We start from the raw sequence: 17047 nt of genomic DNA on the forward strand, positions 1-17047 counted from the left end.
TTAAAGACTACTGAAGTATATTCATTACAATCTATTATAGGAGATGTGGCGTAAATGGAAATTTTCGCTAAAGTTTTACTAAATATTGCCTATATTAAAACAATTAATGAAAATTCATCTAAAATCCCATTTAAATTCATAGTTTTATATCCCATCTTACTCAAAAACATGTGTGTTTAATTAAAATTTTATGTATTTTAAAAAAAGTGCTTCGAATGTAGGCACATATCTTAAAAAAATAAAAGGTTAAGTTAGGTTATTGACTACGGCAGAATATTCGAAAGCTTCTGCCTTTTGGGAGATGCTATTTTAGTCAAGTACTTCATATGGGAAACAGTTTGTATCATATTATGCATGGGAAAAACAAGGGAAACCTCATGGTGCCAATGCCGTTCAAAGCCGAGACTTTTTATCAGTGTTCAATGACCTCCACGTCGCGTCTGTGCATCCTGACAAGAAGAAGGAAAAAATTTCTAAATATGACATTAAAAAAAACATAATGTCTTAGATGTTATGTGAAACGGAACGAGACATTTAATTATATTGTGAATTTCCATTATTTACAACACTGAAAATAATATTAAACAAATTAAAAACCTGGAATTATAATAAATTGGATCACAATATTAATCTATTAAGCAGAAGATTTGATTATTATAAACTGTATTAGATCTAAAATATAATAATGAAATAAAAATTATGATCGCATGAAATAGTTTAATTCGTTGACTTCGTTGTAAATACTAATCCAAAACAAAATTATCATTTCAAAACTAAGCATCGAAACTTAATTTTTTTGTCATTGCTGAAGGCTAAGACAAAAACTTAAATGTATTTAAATTGTTTAAAATGATATAAAAAAGTTTAGAAATATTATATTTTGACAACTCTCTGTGCTTTAATTGCGCAGTTTTTATTCTTTGGTTTTAAATAAATTTTGCATGCAGTTTTAGTTTCATATAAGAAAGTATTATTAAACTGGCAGCCCGTGGCCCGCATGCGGCCTCCGAAGCAATTTTATGCTGCCTGCGAATACATTTCCAGAAAATTAACTAGCATTATTATGACATTATTTACTAAAGGAAAAAAAAAGACGAAGAAAGGTTTAAGAATTTTCGGTGATTCTAAGTGCAGGTTTTCATTACTTTTATTGCCATAAAAAATGAATGTGAGTAACGCCCCAGAAAAATCTACAAATGGATCTAAGTAATTGACACTCTGATATTAATCTTATTTAAAGATTTGAAGATGCAGATTTAATTAACCTTTTCCCGTACTTGTCAATAAATAAGTACTCTCATACGATTTTTTGCAACAAGAATAATCGCTTTGTTTTGGAATATATTGGTATATGCACAGTACGTTTCGTAGTTGAAAATTAATGAGGCTAAAAAAAAGAACCGATCTGATCGATGAGCATTTAAAATTGGCGATGAAGATATTTTCCAGTAATTTTTTCCAGAGTTACAAACTTTATCGAAATCAAAATGTCATGAGATGTTGTAGCTAAAACCTGTAGTAAGAAATAAAGTTTATAATTATTTACACACAAATACGTATGTTTTTCTGTATGCATCAAAGAAAAATTTAACAAATAAAAGAAAAATGCTCTCATTATTTATTTTCATATTTTGGGCCACTTGGAAAGTTATCGTATTTTGTTTATTTTTAGTTTACATGGGTTATTTTATGGTTAACTTACCTTAACACATTCGAATTATTGCGTATTATTATTAAACATACAATAATTACTTTTGCATGGATGTTCAATGTACTCAATTTAGTAGTTAGGAAAAGCTTTTATGAATAATAAGGAAAAGAGTTACGCCTGTAGAATTATCCCGATAAAGTGGAACATCGTTTATTTGGAGTTGATATCATCGATGGTTTTTTTTATAATAATTTAAACATATATTTTACATTCGCGACTGTATATTACTTGTATTTGCTCATGTGAGAAATATCTATAGCCAAGTTTTTCTAACGTTTTGTGCTGTACATTATGGTGCACTAATAGTATCATTATCATTATAAGGGCACAGCCCTTAATAGCCGGTACAAGCCGACCGTATGATCAAAAAATGGGATTGGCCAGAAAAAAGCAAATATAATAATAATAATAAAAGAAAAACATATAAAGTCCAAAATCTCAGTGCCGAATAATAATAATAAAAGAAAAACATATAAATCTCAGTGCCGAATTCCAATTTTATCTTTGTTTGTATTTAAAATCTTCATTATTGTCTCTGCAAAATCTTTCAAATTTGAATAGTTCCTTTTAAGGTCTTCCTTAAAATTCTCTCTTGCACTCCGGGTAAGCGTATATTCACCGACGAAGTGCCTAGCGTCCCCAAACTTATCACATATTAACATTAACAGTATGTTTATCATCTATGTTGCCTTGTAAGGACTACTAACCCAAGAAACGCAACTTTCTAACAAATACCCAGTTCTCAGAATCTTACCTTCGATGTATCGTAAGAGTTTTAATTTATTACTTCCTTGTACGAAGTAAAAAGGAAGTATTGTAATCGTGAAAAGTTTCAGGCAGCATATTTCAACGAAAATATCCATTTTGACCGCTGTCGAATGCAATTTAACGATGTTTTTGCATGATATCTGTACGTAAGGACAGAATAAAATACTCTTTTCCTTCAAAAAAATTATAAAACTGCTTTAAAATTAATTCTGAAGAGAACTTTTCGTGGCGTCTGTACGTACGTACGTACGTATCTCGCATAACTCAAAAACGAGTAGCCTCAGAACGTTGAAATTTTGTATATAGGACTGCTATAACATGTATATGTGCACTTTGTATTTTGGTTGCTATCGGCCGCACAAAACGTATATAAATATATTTATATATATATTCACTCTGTTACCCGGCTCAGTGATCTGAGTTTCTTTACTCTTGTATGTTTGTAAATTGTACATTTTTTGCTTTAAAATGATTGTATTATGTTGTTTTTATCTTCCGGTTAAGGTTTTTATGCCTTTAGTAAATCTGTATGCAATATTTTTAGAATTATCAACAATTTTAAAGTTATCTAAGTGCCGCTAAGCCTTTTTTTTATGGCGGCCTTTGATGTTTACATTTGAAACAGGAGACTAGTGGATTTGTTGGCAATCTAGAGAAACTTAGCTTCGCAACAACAAAGATAACGCATTCATTTATTATTGCCAATTATATCATGCTTAATTTTTTCGAGGAAATAAGTGTTTAAGATTTACTTCGTAATTTTTAATATAGATATTTTGAGTTTTTATGTATTTTTGCCTTCTCGCGAAGTGAGAACTGAATTAATTGAATGAGAAATACACAATCGTCTGTGAAAAACTGTTTCTTTTTTGTTTTGTTTGCTTAATTTCTTTTATAGTACATCATTCTAGCTTTATTATAGTATTTGAATAGAACATGTGGCAACGATTACATAAATCTATTCTTTAAATGATTTAAATATTGTGCATTATGAGTTATAATATGAACGAAATATATAAGTTAACTGTTATATAATTATTTGATTATATAACAGTTGACTTAGTTTCCGTTGTATAATTATTATATAAGTTAACTGTTATATAATTATTAATACTGTTAAGTGAATCTAGCGCCAGAGTTTCGCTATGGTAAACAAATACTAGAGTGAATTTTAAAGAATGCATTTATTCTATTGTGGTTTATGCACTGTCGGCGAAGTAGATTTAATTCAATCCAATAAGTTTAAAAGAAATGCAAGAAAAAATGCGTATAATTTAATATTCCGTACAAGGAAGTCATGTGGTGTACACATCAGATTTTTTTTTTGAAGCTATTACTGTAGAAGTATTACTGTACTTAAAAATTGAACGATTTCAAAGCAATAAATATGCATAATATTAATTTACATCTTACTTTTTTAAATCTAGTTTATATAATTTATGATGTACCTGATTGATAATTTTAAGGACATTTCCATCATTACCGTAATCAATAAAGGACGCTTTGATGCCACATACTGCTTGACTCAATAAAGAATAACACTCTATTTATTTATGAATTTATTCATTCATTTTTTAATATCTCTAAGAGGTGTTTTTATTTTAGTTATTGTTCAATATCCTAACCATTACAAATGAAATACAAACACACGAAAGTACGTTTTTGACAATCGATGATGCGTAGGATTTTTTATTCATATTACCTGTTTTAAAGCGCCGTTGTTCATCTTTGTAATAATGACGATCATTTAAAAAGTTATTCTATCCGTATTTCTCAATAATGTCTAAATAAATACTACTTTATAATGCAAATGTAATAAATATAATGCTTTTATAACTATCTCATTGATTGCAAAATTTTTAACTGTATTTCTTCTGTACATTACTGTTTGTATCCCCCCCAAAAAAGCATGATGGTGATAAGATTTTGTAGTAGTGTATAGATTGCAGGCCCCCCTCTTCCAAACACTTCTTTGTTTGACTTTCTTAAAATAACAATATTTTTTTAATATTTTTGATTTTTTTGTTTATGCCATTTCATATTCAAAAACGAGAAGCAGAAGTTGGCAACATTAAGTATTATTACTACCTCGAAGAAGATGTTTTCACTACATGAAGTTCGTATTCTACCAAAATACATATTTTCCGTTTTATACGATGGAAATATTTGTTGCAAACTTCATGCGTAAATCATCTCCCGTCAAAGACTGTGGAGTTGGCACTTAGATAATTAAGTCTTTTCTTTCGTAAATACGTCTCTCCACGTAGCGTTAATTAATTAATTAATATCATATAATACAGAGGGTGTTTAATGTTTTAGATCGATTTCAGTGCGTTTTAATCAATGTTTAAAGTGTAAAGAGCATTATTTTAAAAAATCTTTCTGCTAGCCTAATCTCTGGACTATAAGTCTGCTTCATGATTTCCATGATCGAAGGGCCTTTTTATAAATTTCCCAGGCATATTGATTTCCATTTCCCTTCCACTACTTTCCAGAGTCCATCAATTGCTGTGGGTTTGCGCTAAAGAGCTCTTTTCACGAGACAAGAGGCACAATAGTCCATAAGTGAAACAACAGGGGACTTTACTGGAATGTATCGAAAAGTTATATATGCAATACTTGTATCAGTCTTCATTGTTTCAAGGAATGCAATGGTACTTTTAAAGTATGAGTTGTTGCTCTGTCTTGATGAAGTTTCTCTCTTTGAAAGTCACTGGGATAAAGCAATAAAATTCTTTCTGTAAACACTGTACTTAAAACGATTTCTCTTGATAGTATGTTGTGTGAATTTTAACATTTTTTCCCGCTCCTCTTATTTTTAATTTCCTATTGTAACAGAATCTTGCGACAATCATTAACCCGTTACTGAGACTTTCTTTGCATTGACGGAATCAGGTTTGTAAATTTTATTCTGTTCGTTTTCGATAATAAATAGACCTTTTTTGTTGCAGTCCTTTATGTGAATCCATGTTCTTTAACGATCACAATGTATTTCCATTTATCACCATCTAAATACTTGTAGATCCACTTTTCTTATTTTTAATTTCTCATTGTAAGAGAATCCTGCGACGATCATAAATTCCTTACTCAAATTTTCTTTGGATAGATGGAACCAGGTTTGTACATTCTCCCCCCCCTCATCGTTTTCGATAATAAATACACCTTTTTCTGTTGCAGTCATTTAGATAAACACATGCTTTATTAAAGGTAACAGCGTAATTTCATTTATCTCCAGGTTAATAGTTTTCATACAGAGTTCTAACAAAATTGTTCTGCTTTAAGCCCCATGCCTCGGCTAAAGTTGGGAGCAATACTTTTTTTAGCTTTTTGAAGTTTTAAATGTTGGTTTATTATTTGATTTATTGTTGCTACATATGCATTTAAAAACTTTGCAATTGATTTCTGCGTACGCGGACTTTTTTCCTTTTACCAATGATTTAACTTTAAGAATATTAGAAACCGTACGTACCTATTTCGGGTATTCATATGGAATCTTCTATCCACGTAGAAGTAATGAGTGACAGTTTTTCTCTTTCCGATTAATAATGTTACTTATTTTGCATTCACAAATTTTAATATCACGCATTTCACAACGTTTTTGAGTTACAAGTGTGGAAACATATTCTTCACTCCACAGCTTATTTACATGCGATATTTGAAAGAAAAATGAATTTAAAAGTGGCATGTGATATTTCTTATTTCTAATAACAAGCGGTTGCCAGAAAGTTTATTCCAAAACATACGATTTACATTTTTTTAAAAAATTCTTTATCGAAATCGTTCAAAAATGTATTCAAAATGTATTCAAAAATGTACCTTCGTATTTTTGTATTATTTTCTTCACCTTATGTACATATGTATATTTAACCACCATTTGTATATGTGTAAACTTTTTAATAAAGCTAAAGGCGGACGCAGCACTATACCAACTAACCGTTAGAGGGATGGTGTCCGCGATTTTCCGTTACTTACTCATTTATATACAAAGTATCACAATCATGCTTCAACTTTTATATTTAACAGTTCTTAAATTGTTACACATCAATCTATCTATATAATAGTAAAAGATTAGCATTTAATTTTTAATGAAAAATTTTGAGTTATTCGATTGCAATCTGAAGAGAGCAGATTTTTTTTTTTTTTGAATTAAAAAAAATAATAAAAATAAAAATAAAAATAAAAATAAAAATAAAAAACCGAAATATTTATATGATGTAAAAGTATCTGTTTTTATGAAATTCTTATTAGTCCTCACGCTAAGTTTAAACTTACTTATTTACATAAAGGCAATTTCCTCAAAAAATTTCAATATATAGCAGCATATACAACATTTTGTTTCAGATGCAACATATGACCAGTTACACTAAAGTACTTTATAATAAAACAAAATTGAACAAATTTCATATTACATTGGAAACTTTAAATATGCTGAAATATGAGCAACAAGTTCGCTCATTCGCTTTATAGTTTTCAAATATGCAGGCTATTTTTTGGAATAAGTTTAATAGTAGCCCAATTTCTTTATATTTTGTGCTTAATCTTTTCTTTGTTTGTATATTTTTATGTAATATGTAGTGTGTATATATTGTTTATTCCTAAAACCGAATTCAGAACCACTTGCAATAAAGCAGATAGCCTCAATATCTTGAAGTAACCAAATATGATCTAAGTCACTAGAGTCATCAAATCTTGAATAACGTAGTCCTCCACCCGAACATGGGAACCTGGAAGCCTGAATTTTGAATTTGTTTTATTATCTATTGCAGATTTTGTAAAACTTTAACGAGTTTTGATTAACAAACTCAATGATTTCAAAACGAGCAGTGGCAGGCAGCACTATATGAAATAAAATGTTTTCATCTCCAGCGAACAGGACTGTCTATCGAAAATTCTAAATATATGCTGTTTTTAAATATTTTGTCATTTTGCTGTTCAATCTAATTTTATCTGGCGTAAGCACCAAAACCGCGATACTTAATGAATAAGGTAAACACACAAAACGTTAGTAATTAAAAGACAAGAAAAAAAGTTTTCTAAAGCCATTTTAGCACGAAAACTGAGCATTGACAAGATAGACTGAGTAAAGACTGGAAAAAACAGAAAATGTATGCCGACAGTTAACGTCACATCGGGAATTCTAAACGTATACTGTTATGTTGCTTTAAAAATTTTCGTAATTTTGCTTTTTAACAGCATATGGCGTAAGTGCGAAAAGAAAACGATACTTAATACTCGTAATAAAACTAAAATGGCCAAAAAATGGATTATAGGAGTGAATGTAGCAGACTGGGAAACTGCAAACTCAGTAAGAGTGCAAAAAACTTTAAAAACGCTCTTGGGCGACCGTTAAAATCTGTAAACTTTCGGATTTTTTTAATCCCAAATGGACTACTAGTCTGGAAACGAAATTTTGCGTCGTCCACTATAAACGGCGAATCACGTTTCAAATATTATTCTGCTGTATTATTTTTATTTAAAGAAATTAAATAATGAAGAATCTGGATGCTTGTATGTATGTTCCTCGCACTGTGAAATAACGACTGTCCTACAGCCATTAAATTTTTATTATTCTTTTTTCTTCCCTATCCTTATTTAATATGAAAACTTTTATTTTTGCTTTGTGTAATAATTTTTAATAGTTTCTTTAAAGTGTTTAAATTGGAACTCGACTATATTTGATAATTCTTGTCAGATTTCATCGTGAATCTCTATTTGCGCAATGAGTGTGATTTCATCTTAAAATTAATACTTATTCAATGCTGGTAGCTGGTAGTACTAATATTTTAAATTTGTATTTCTATTTTAAGATTAGCTTAGATTACTCTAGTTACTACTTTTCTGCAGCCAACTCTTTTTCTTAACTTAGGTAAGCCAATGCTTTCTAATCTCTATCAATAACGGCAATACCTTGCTAGCTAAAAATAAATAAGGATTATGTAAACAAATTCTGCGCCTGTCTTGAATACCAATGAAATCATTAACTTCATTTCCTTACCAGATTAGAGGCTTCTTGATGAACAGATTTGCTGGAACCGCGATTTTGAGATAAGTATTATTTTTAATGCAATAACCCGAAAGTAATTACAGAACTTGGCAGAGTTTTTGACCATATTATGATGGTCTTAGCCAGAATGTTGTTTACAATTCTTTCCGTGGATAAAGAAATAATAAAGAGAGAACAAGAGAACTTTTAACATCTCTCTTGTTCTAAATTTAGAATAACTGCTGCACAGACTCCTGAAGTTGGATGACTCACTTCTGAGAGGAGTACTCGGCCTCTACCAACCCCTTAAAAATTACTTTGGATGGATATTAAGACAGTTTTCGTTAAAGACTATCAGAGAAGTAAGAAAAGAAATATTTTCTCCCCAGCACTTTTACGTCGTTTGAAGAGGCGTATATATTTTCGTAACTCGAAGCCTTTATATATTACCGAGTTTCAAGCTGTGTATTTGACTCTCCTCATTTTAGTTTAAAGTATCTGAATTTTAAAAGTTTCGTAATACATCCCATACGAAATTTGTCATTGTTTATTTAATCAAAACGAATCGAAATGTAGAAAGCAGCTAAAGATGTTAAATGCTATTAAATTATTTCATGCTTGAATCAAGCTATCTTCCTTTATTTTCTTAAATATGATTGCTTATTTCTGAAATAAAATTACGTGATTAAAGATTGTGTAACCGTAATGTAAAATTTCTTAAACAATTATATTGCCCCTTTTGTGCAATTAGTTAATGCAGTTTACATATTCAAGCCATTTACATATTAGCAACAATAATACTAATGAACGTAACGAACATGGTGAGTAAACTCACTTAAAATAATAATGTCTCGAATTTTGTAGCTAAGTAAATAATTTTACTAAAATTGTATGTGAAACTGTAGTATTTGTGTGGTATAATGCAACATGAAAATCTAAACAGGTGATGTTTTGCTAGAAAAGTAAGAATGCAGAGGCAAGTCTATTTAAGATTGAGTAAACGGTGGTCTCGGTAGTTTGTAAGATATCGCCAAGCTGGCGACTGTTTTGGCGATTAATTTTTGCTGCTAAGTTTGGCGAGAAATGACTAAAATAGGCAAATTGACGATCACTTGGCGACATTTTCGTCCGGTCCCTGCATCACCGTAATGTGATTTGTTATTGAATAACTATAATTGATTCCATATGTAGCTAGTTGTAACCGTATACGGCCTTCATATACCTTCCCTTGCTAGAGATTTCTCAGTGGCGGAGAAAAGCTACCTCAGACAGAAGAGAGCACCTGCTTGTCTTCTACTGGCAACGAAAAATTACCACTATTCTCTTCCACCTCTTATTTTTTTCCCGTCCTCTCGGATCATCATTTTGTCATGAGTGAAGCAAAGCGCCTTTAAAGGCAGTACCTCAATATGAGCTGGTAACGTCACGCTTCAAGCGAGAAACCAGAGATAATTCATTATTGGTATTGGTACTGGCGATTTCAAAGCATCTTCTGCAAGAATCACGTGGCCTGTTTCCTTGCATACCCCAAGACGACTTATCAAACATATTCACTCAAGATTCACGGCTAGCTGGTGCCCGCGGCTGCATGTCTTGGTCTGGTAACACACGATCACCTCCACTCTTCTCCACCTCCTTACCTTCGCCCTCACGGATCTTTGCAGTCATCAATCAAGCAAAATCATGCGGTATTACAGGCAATACTTCAACTGAGCTGATAACATCACGCTTCGCGCGATAAACTAGCCATAATTCAATACTGGTATTCTCTCAGTTGTTAGTTCAGAGTTGATTACGAAGGTATTCAGATAGCGATTGAGATATCGCCGTCTTTTAGTTGCGTTTACCATTTTTTCTGTCTAACGTTCTGAGTAGTTTGAAGTGCAACTCTGTGATACTATGAAAAGCTATACGAGTATATTTGTGGAAATTTCGAAAACTGTGAAGTTTCTCTTTAGGTAAAATAAATTTTATCAAGTGTCATCAATTCTGTATGCATTTAATCTATTACGAACCCATACGCACGCAACATTAGGAAATAAAGTCAAATTTTGGGATTTTTTTTTTCCAAATATCCCGAACTTGCTTGTTATATACAGTGGTAATCAAAACGTCCAGCATCAACTGCTGCTTAAGTTAACGTTCTGCTTTGAACATATAGCGAAGTGCATTTCATTACTGTTACGAAATAGTTATTCTACATATTATTTTGACCTTGTATTTTATCAATCTACTATTTGCCTTCAAAAGACTGCCTCATCTTTAGGAAATAATAAAAAACTGTATGGAAGAAGTGAAATACAGAAACATCCTACAACATATAAAAATAAAACAGATGTAAATTTAATCGAATAGGAATTTATCTTAATGTCTAAAATGAATTTAGTTAAAGAAATATATAGTCAAAAAATTAATAAATGCATGTGTTATATAATACCTGCCCATTGCTTATTAGAATGTATTTTATATTGTGAATTTTGTTAAAAAAATACACTTTAGTAACTTATCTCCAGTTCAAAACATGGATTCTCAGTACGTTTTAGAAATGTATTTATATTTTAGTAGTTAACTTTATTTATACCTTTGCTGCTTCTATGACTAATAATAAATGTTTCTAAAATTATTTGAATTTACCATCAAATTAGATTCTGAATGATGTAACGCATTTACCGAGTTGAGTATTACTATAAACAAAGAACTTCCAGATTATTATATCATATTTCTTGAATATACCGTAGTTTAAAACTGCTTGACGAGATTATGTATAATTACTTTTTCCTTTTTGAGTTGTATGGGTTAGTATTCAAAGAAATTCTCCGATATATTACCGATAAAACGCTAAATTTAGAAGTGTTTGTGGAACGAAATTTATAGTTCAAATATAGTTGAAATTTTCTGTATAATTTTGGATTAACATGCAAAGCATCAAACTGAGCAAGTTCAAATCTAATATGATTCCCATAATTTTACGATTAAAAATTATGACATAATTAAGACTTAATACTATAATTTTACTATTAATTTTGTAATTCTTTTTTCTTAATCTTATCTCTTACAGGTACTAAGAAAATTTCTCTGTACCAAACCTAACCATTTAAAACATGGAGAAATGTTTCAATAAAAGAATAGAAATGAGATTTAAAAAATTGGACATATTTTTTCTTCTTTGCTTATTACATTTCATCATGATTGTTTATTAATTTTTTCCCTCTTATCGATTTGTTTCCTTGCTTCCATTACTTATTTATTTTCTAATAATTAATTAATTTATTTATTTTTAATGTGTCTACTTTCCATTTCAGATACTGGAGTTTTCGTTCTAAGCATTAAATTATTTTGCATTATAAGTTATTTCTCCTACTTCCCTAGCGTGCCTTCGTGGTGTAACGGTAGCACGCTGGACCGGTATTCCAGAGGTCCGCGGTTCGATTCCCGGCGAAGGCGGTTGTATATTTTTCATCTTTTCTGCTTCCAAAAATATCCTAATGTCTCTACAAGTGGCGCCCGAACTAAAAGGGTTGTGGATGATGATTCTCCGTACCCAGGATTTGGCGACTAGGTCCCCTAAAACCCTAGTCGCCCTTTAAAAAGGGGAGTATATAAGGCATTTCTCCCACTTTCCTAGCGTACCTTCGTGGTGTAACGGTAGCACGCTGGGCCGGTATTCCAGAGGTCCGTGGTTCGATTCCCGGCGAAGACGGTTGCATATTTTTCATCTTTTCTGCTTTCAAAAATATCCTAATGTCTCTACAGCATATTCCTGAAACGCTATTAAATGTATTTTCAGAGCTTGGCACTTTCAGGTCGTGTAAGTGTAATTAAAATATTTTGGTAATGAAATCATTAGCCGACACCTTAGAAACGAAAAAGGTGACACAATTCATGCATTTTTTTAGGGAAAATAATTTACATTTGCATTAGTTTAAAAAATTAACTAAGAATCAAATGGCTGGAGCTAATGAATGATCTAATTCGACTGGAAAATTAAAAATTTTCCATCTAACAAACTGGATTATTGATAATATTTTGAAGTCATTCAATCTATTTATCGGACTTTGATTCCAGTAGTAGAAGTTTACCCGTCATCACCCTACTCTATCTCAGAAACAAAACCAATTGATCAGGGAATCATATCAGATTTTAAAACAAATACTATCTTCGTCGCATAGTTCAAGAACTTGCGGGGTTCGACCCTTTCATCTAACAGCTTAAGTGTGGAGGAACCTAGTGAACAGCTAAGCGAATAATCGCTAAAGTTCACTAATAACATAACATAACTAAAACATAAGGCTCAAGAAAGGACCACCTTTATTGCTCAAAATAAAGAATAACAGCAGGCTCCTTTCTCAGGGCGTACAGCAAAGCCACCACTTAGGCTTAAACTCAAAAATATAAAAATAAAAACTTAACTAATGCTTAACTAAAGATGTAGCCGAAGCTAACATAAATCTAACTAGTTGGCCGATAAATATCGAATTAGCTAGCGAAGCTACCAAGGCCTGTAATACGGCCGAGCATAGAGAGACGTGGTCAAAAAGCAAACGCGCGCTAGTCAGAAACTCTGATGCTCTCTCTCAAAGTCAGTGGAACTACAACTTAAATACTACTCCTACTCATTTGCATTAAACGCGATTCTAAAAACACAAAATTAGGATGGATAGGAAAGGAGCTATAGCTTAAAAAATAACTGTTAAAAACTTAGGATAAACCTTTTGAGCTAGAATAAAACGGACGGAAGCAATAAACAATTAACAGGCATTTTGGAATAGCAATAACACTGTGAACACCAAAGACAATATCAAACTAATCTAAAATGAAGTGATAAGAAGTGCATGAAAGGAGTGTGAAAGAAGGGATCGAAGACAAGATCTTATGTAAAAATGATAAAATAATTTCTTTTCAACCAATACAGGAAAGCTAAAAATATAATACAAAAGTAATAGAAGAGTTACTACTAAACTTTCAACAACTTGTTTTTAAAACTAGCACAAGTTCCATATGAGAGTTATGGTGGACGAAACATTGTCCCACATACGGACAAACATCATCGCAGAAATAGTAAAAACATGTTGAGGGGACTCTAATTCGTGCTTATTCACCAAAAACTCAATATCGAATTTTTGGACCGAACATATTACCTCCCATAACTATATATATAGGTTGCTGGGAGATAATAAAGTTGACTAATTAATAAGTAATCAATATTTTGTATATAGAAAATAAATATTATAGGTACGAGAATGGAAGACTTTCTAATCGATTTAGAAGTAATAAAATGATGTAGGATAATACATGTTTCCCACATTATTTTAAGGCTATATTGTACCTTCTTCATTCATCAGCATAGTGAACAAACATTCTCAGCAGTGACAATCAATAAGAATAAAGTAAGAAATTAACTGTAAACTTCACTTATGAATTAACTTATTTTTATAATATTGTTGCGTGCGTACGGGTTTTTAATATATTGAATGCACAGAAGTCTGATGATAGGCTAGTAAAATTTATTTTTTCAAAAGAAACACTTCGAAGTTCTGGAATTTTCTACAGAAATACTCGTACATGTGTTCACAGGATCACAGAGTAGAATCAGTAGCTACACTTCAAACTTCTAAGAACGTTAAACAAAACGCAATGTAAAGCGTATACAAAAAGAAAGCTAACTCTTGATATCTCATTTCACGCTGAACTAACAACTCGCAACAGCAACAACAACTCCAACTAATTAAAAGTAGATGCTCTCTCTTTCCAGCCTTATACAGGGTGTCTTAAATGGACATTGCCGAAATTAACATGTTGGTCTCTCGTACCATAACAAACAAGTTTTACATAGGAACGTATGTCTGAGAAGGCAGAGCGATGACCACTTTCGTAGGCGTAGAGGAAAGAAGGGATGTCGAAAGAGGACATTTATTAAAGAGCATGGTTACATCATAGAAGACGATCAAAATTCCTTCGATTCGTCAAATTGCATGTTCACAACGTAGACGCATGGATTCACGGACCCGTTCAAAATAGACAGGCGTGTCACGGAACGTGCCACCCCTTCCGTGATCCTCCGATGTTACGGTCATCTTGTACACCATGGACTTCATGTATCCCCACAGATATAAATCCGGGAGAGTCAAGTCGGGGGGATCGCGGTAGCCATGCAACTGGTCCGATTCTGCCAATCCAGAGATAGGTATGTCCTATCGAAATATTCCCACATAGTGTTGCTAAAATGTGTAGGCGCTTCATCATGATGAAACCATATGTTTCGGCGTGTAGCTGCTGGAACATCAACCATCAGATCCAGCAACACTTTTTCCACAAAATATCACACAAAATACCCATAAAGAACTGAGTGAATAAACCGATTTATCCTTCTCCTGCAATCTTCGCCCAAAATGATCACACTTCCCACTCTCCCATAAGTGCGAACATTGCCCTCTAGTGGTCGCCGTACGTGTTCATTTGGGGCACAGGTTCCTATGTAAATCTATTTTTTATCATAGTATGACAGACCAGTATGTTAAATTTGGCAATGACCTTTTGAGACAACCTGCATAGGTTTCACCCGGCCACCGAGATATTTCTAGCACTTTCTGCTTCTCGAATTTAATGGAAGCCAATGTGAGTGTCGAGTAATTGCATTTATTCAATCACAGTACCTATTAAGGTGATACAGGTATTAAAGATACAGGTACAGGTATTTATTATCTATTAAAGTGATTTGACTTACCAAAATATCGCCAAATGGTCGCCACGTTTGGCGAATGGAGGTTTTTCGCTAAATAAGTCGCAAAAACCGTTGCTAGCTTGGCGATATCTCGCTAAATTACCGAGATACCCAGTTACTCAATGTTAAAGGACGTGACCCTGTATTCTTATTTCTCCGGAGTAGCTTGTCTCTTTAAATTTCTTTCGCATTACATTACACAGGAAAATACGTCAGTTTCACACATAATTGCATTAAAATCATCTATGTACAAATTCGTAACACTATAATTAATGAGTTATAACATATATTAGCTGCAGATTTTATCATTCTTGAACAGTAGCAAAATTTGCTAAAATTATGTCTTTATACTTCGAATGATATATACTTTATATCATATTTCTTATATGTATAGTATAAGTATATATTTAATGCATATGTGTAAGTGTCATATTAAATAGCTGAAAATTTAGCGGAAGCGCTAAAATTACATGGTAAATTAACAAACATATAAAGTGCTTAAGTTATAATCTGAACTTTTCAGTATGATGAACGGTAATCACAACTCGTACTCGTATAAGTACATCTTGCCGTAACGTTTTCGCGTTTGTCTGACATGCATCAATTTAGTGGTTTTATCTTGAATTCCTTTACAATCTAAAACGGGAATATCGTTAAATGCCCTAAACTGAAGGCAATAAAAGCAAATAAAAGCGTAGTGAGTTTTCCCTCAGGTATAAATTTTTTTCCTTTCTCTTTTTTTTTTTTTTTTTTCTGCAAGTCTTACTAGCGGTTAAGCAGTAAAACTGCTGAATACTGATAGTTCGAGCCGCGTTCAAATGCCGACGAATGGGATAGGTGAGACTTTTTGCCATGTATGAGGAGAATACTATTCAGATTCTCGTCAATTCAGATCCCCACTCTTTTATGAAGGCATCGTTCCTTTTAAGCTGATAAATCTCGAATGCTTTGCGATGATCTTCAAAAAGAAGAAAGCCTTTCCTTGCGAGAATTAATATGAAATACATTTGCTGAGTGGTCATTCTGATCCTCAGCATTAATTGAGGTACTAGTTTACCCATATATAAATTTACAGGTATTACGTAATATGAATCTGTTTTTAGAAAATCAAACACGTACTTACCTAAGCAATAGCTATAAAATTTTTGGAAGTAACTGCAATGCATATAAAATACATCTTATACACCTCGCCTGTACTCACATGTGTACAAATATCCTGCAATGACAAATGAGTTTATATTCATGTAACTGATAGCAATACATATATGTTATTGTTTTATTTTGTACAACTAGTAGTATCGGTTTGTACAGTAATTTATTAACTAGTAATGTAATGGCGTACAATAATTTTTTCTCTAACCATTTTTCTTATCTCGAAACATAATCATCAGTTGTAATAGAAACAAATTAATTAATTCATTTCTTGAATGAAATGAAACTGTTCTGAAAATAATTAATGAACATTAAATGTTTGGAAAAGTAAATTCGCGGACGTAAACTTGGGCAGCAATAAGCATTTCTGAACAAAGTAAGCATACGGCGTAATCGAACTATCAGTAGTATTAAATCACATCTTAACTAACAGAGTTCAAAATAAGAGCGAAGCAAAAATATGGAAAAGTACTTTATGGAAAGCACAGACGTAATTTTGATTTATAAGAGCTTTTAAATAGCAGTCCTAAATTGTATTAGAGAAAACATCAACATCGAGCTTAACGAAGTCAGCTGAGTTTAGCTGAATTATTTATATGTTATTTATGAAACTCTTACCGCCAAGAAAATATAGTTATTTCATCTGTTAATGAAATAAGCGAATAATAATAAGCAGCCTCGTATTTTAATCATTGCATGTCATTGTAAATCA

The 17047-nt window shown here is 32.0% G+C and overlaps 1 protein-coding gene and 1 non-coding gene across 6 annotated transcripts in view; both read left to right on the forward strand.

Moving 5' to 3' along the window:
- Nucleotides 1-17047, forward strand: part of LOC118201394 (cGMP-dependent protein kinase, isozyme 1-like) — a 259174-nt gene that overhangs the window by 37376 nt on the left and 204751 nt on the right. The window lies entirely within an intron of this gene.
- TRNAT-GGU (transfer RNA threonine (anticodon GGU)) lies at nucleotides 11835-11906 on the forward strand. The gene has a single exon. It is a non-coding gene; the product is annotated as a tRNA-Thr (tRNA).

The sequence above is a fragment of the Stegodyphus dumicola genome, chromosome 8, assembly GCF_044657685.1.
Source record: "Stegodyphus dumicola isolate Sdum_Otavi_A_Nest chromosome 8, ASM4465768v1".
NCBI classification, from domain to species: domain Eukaryota; kingdom Metazoa; phylum Arthropoda; class Arachnida; order Araneae; family Eresidae; genus Stegodyphus; species Stegodyphus dumicola.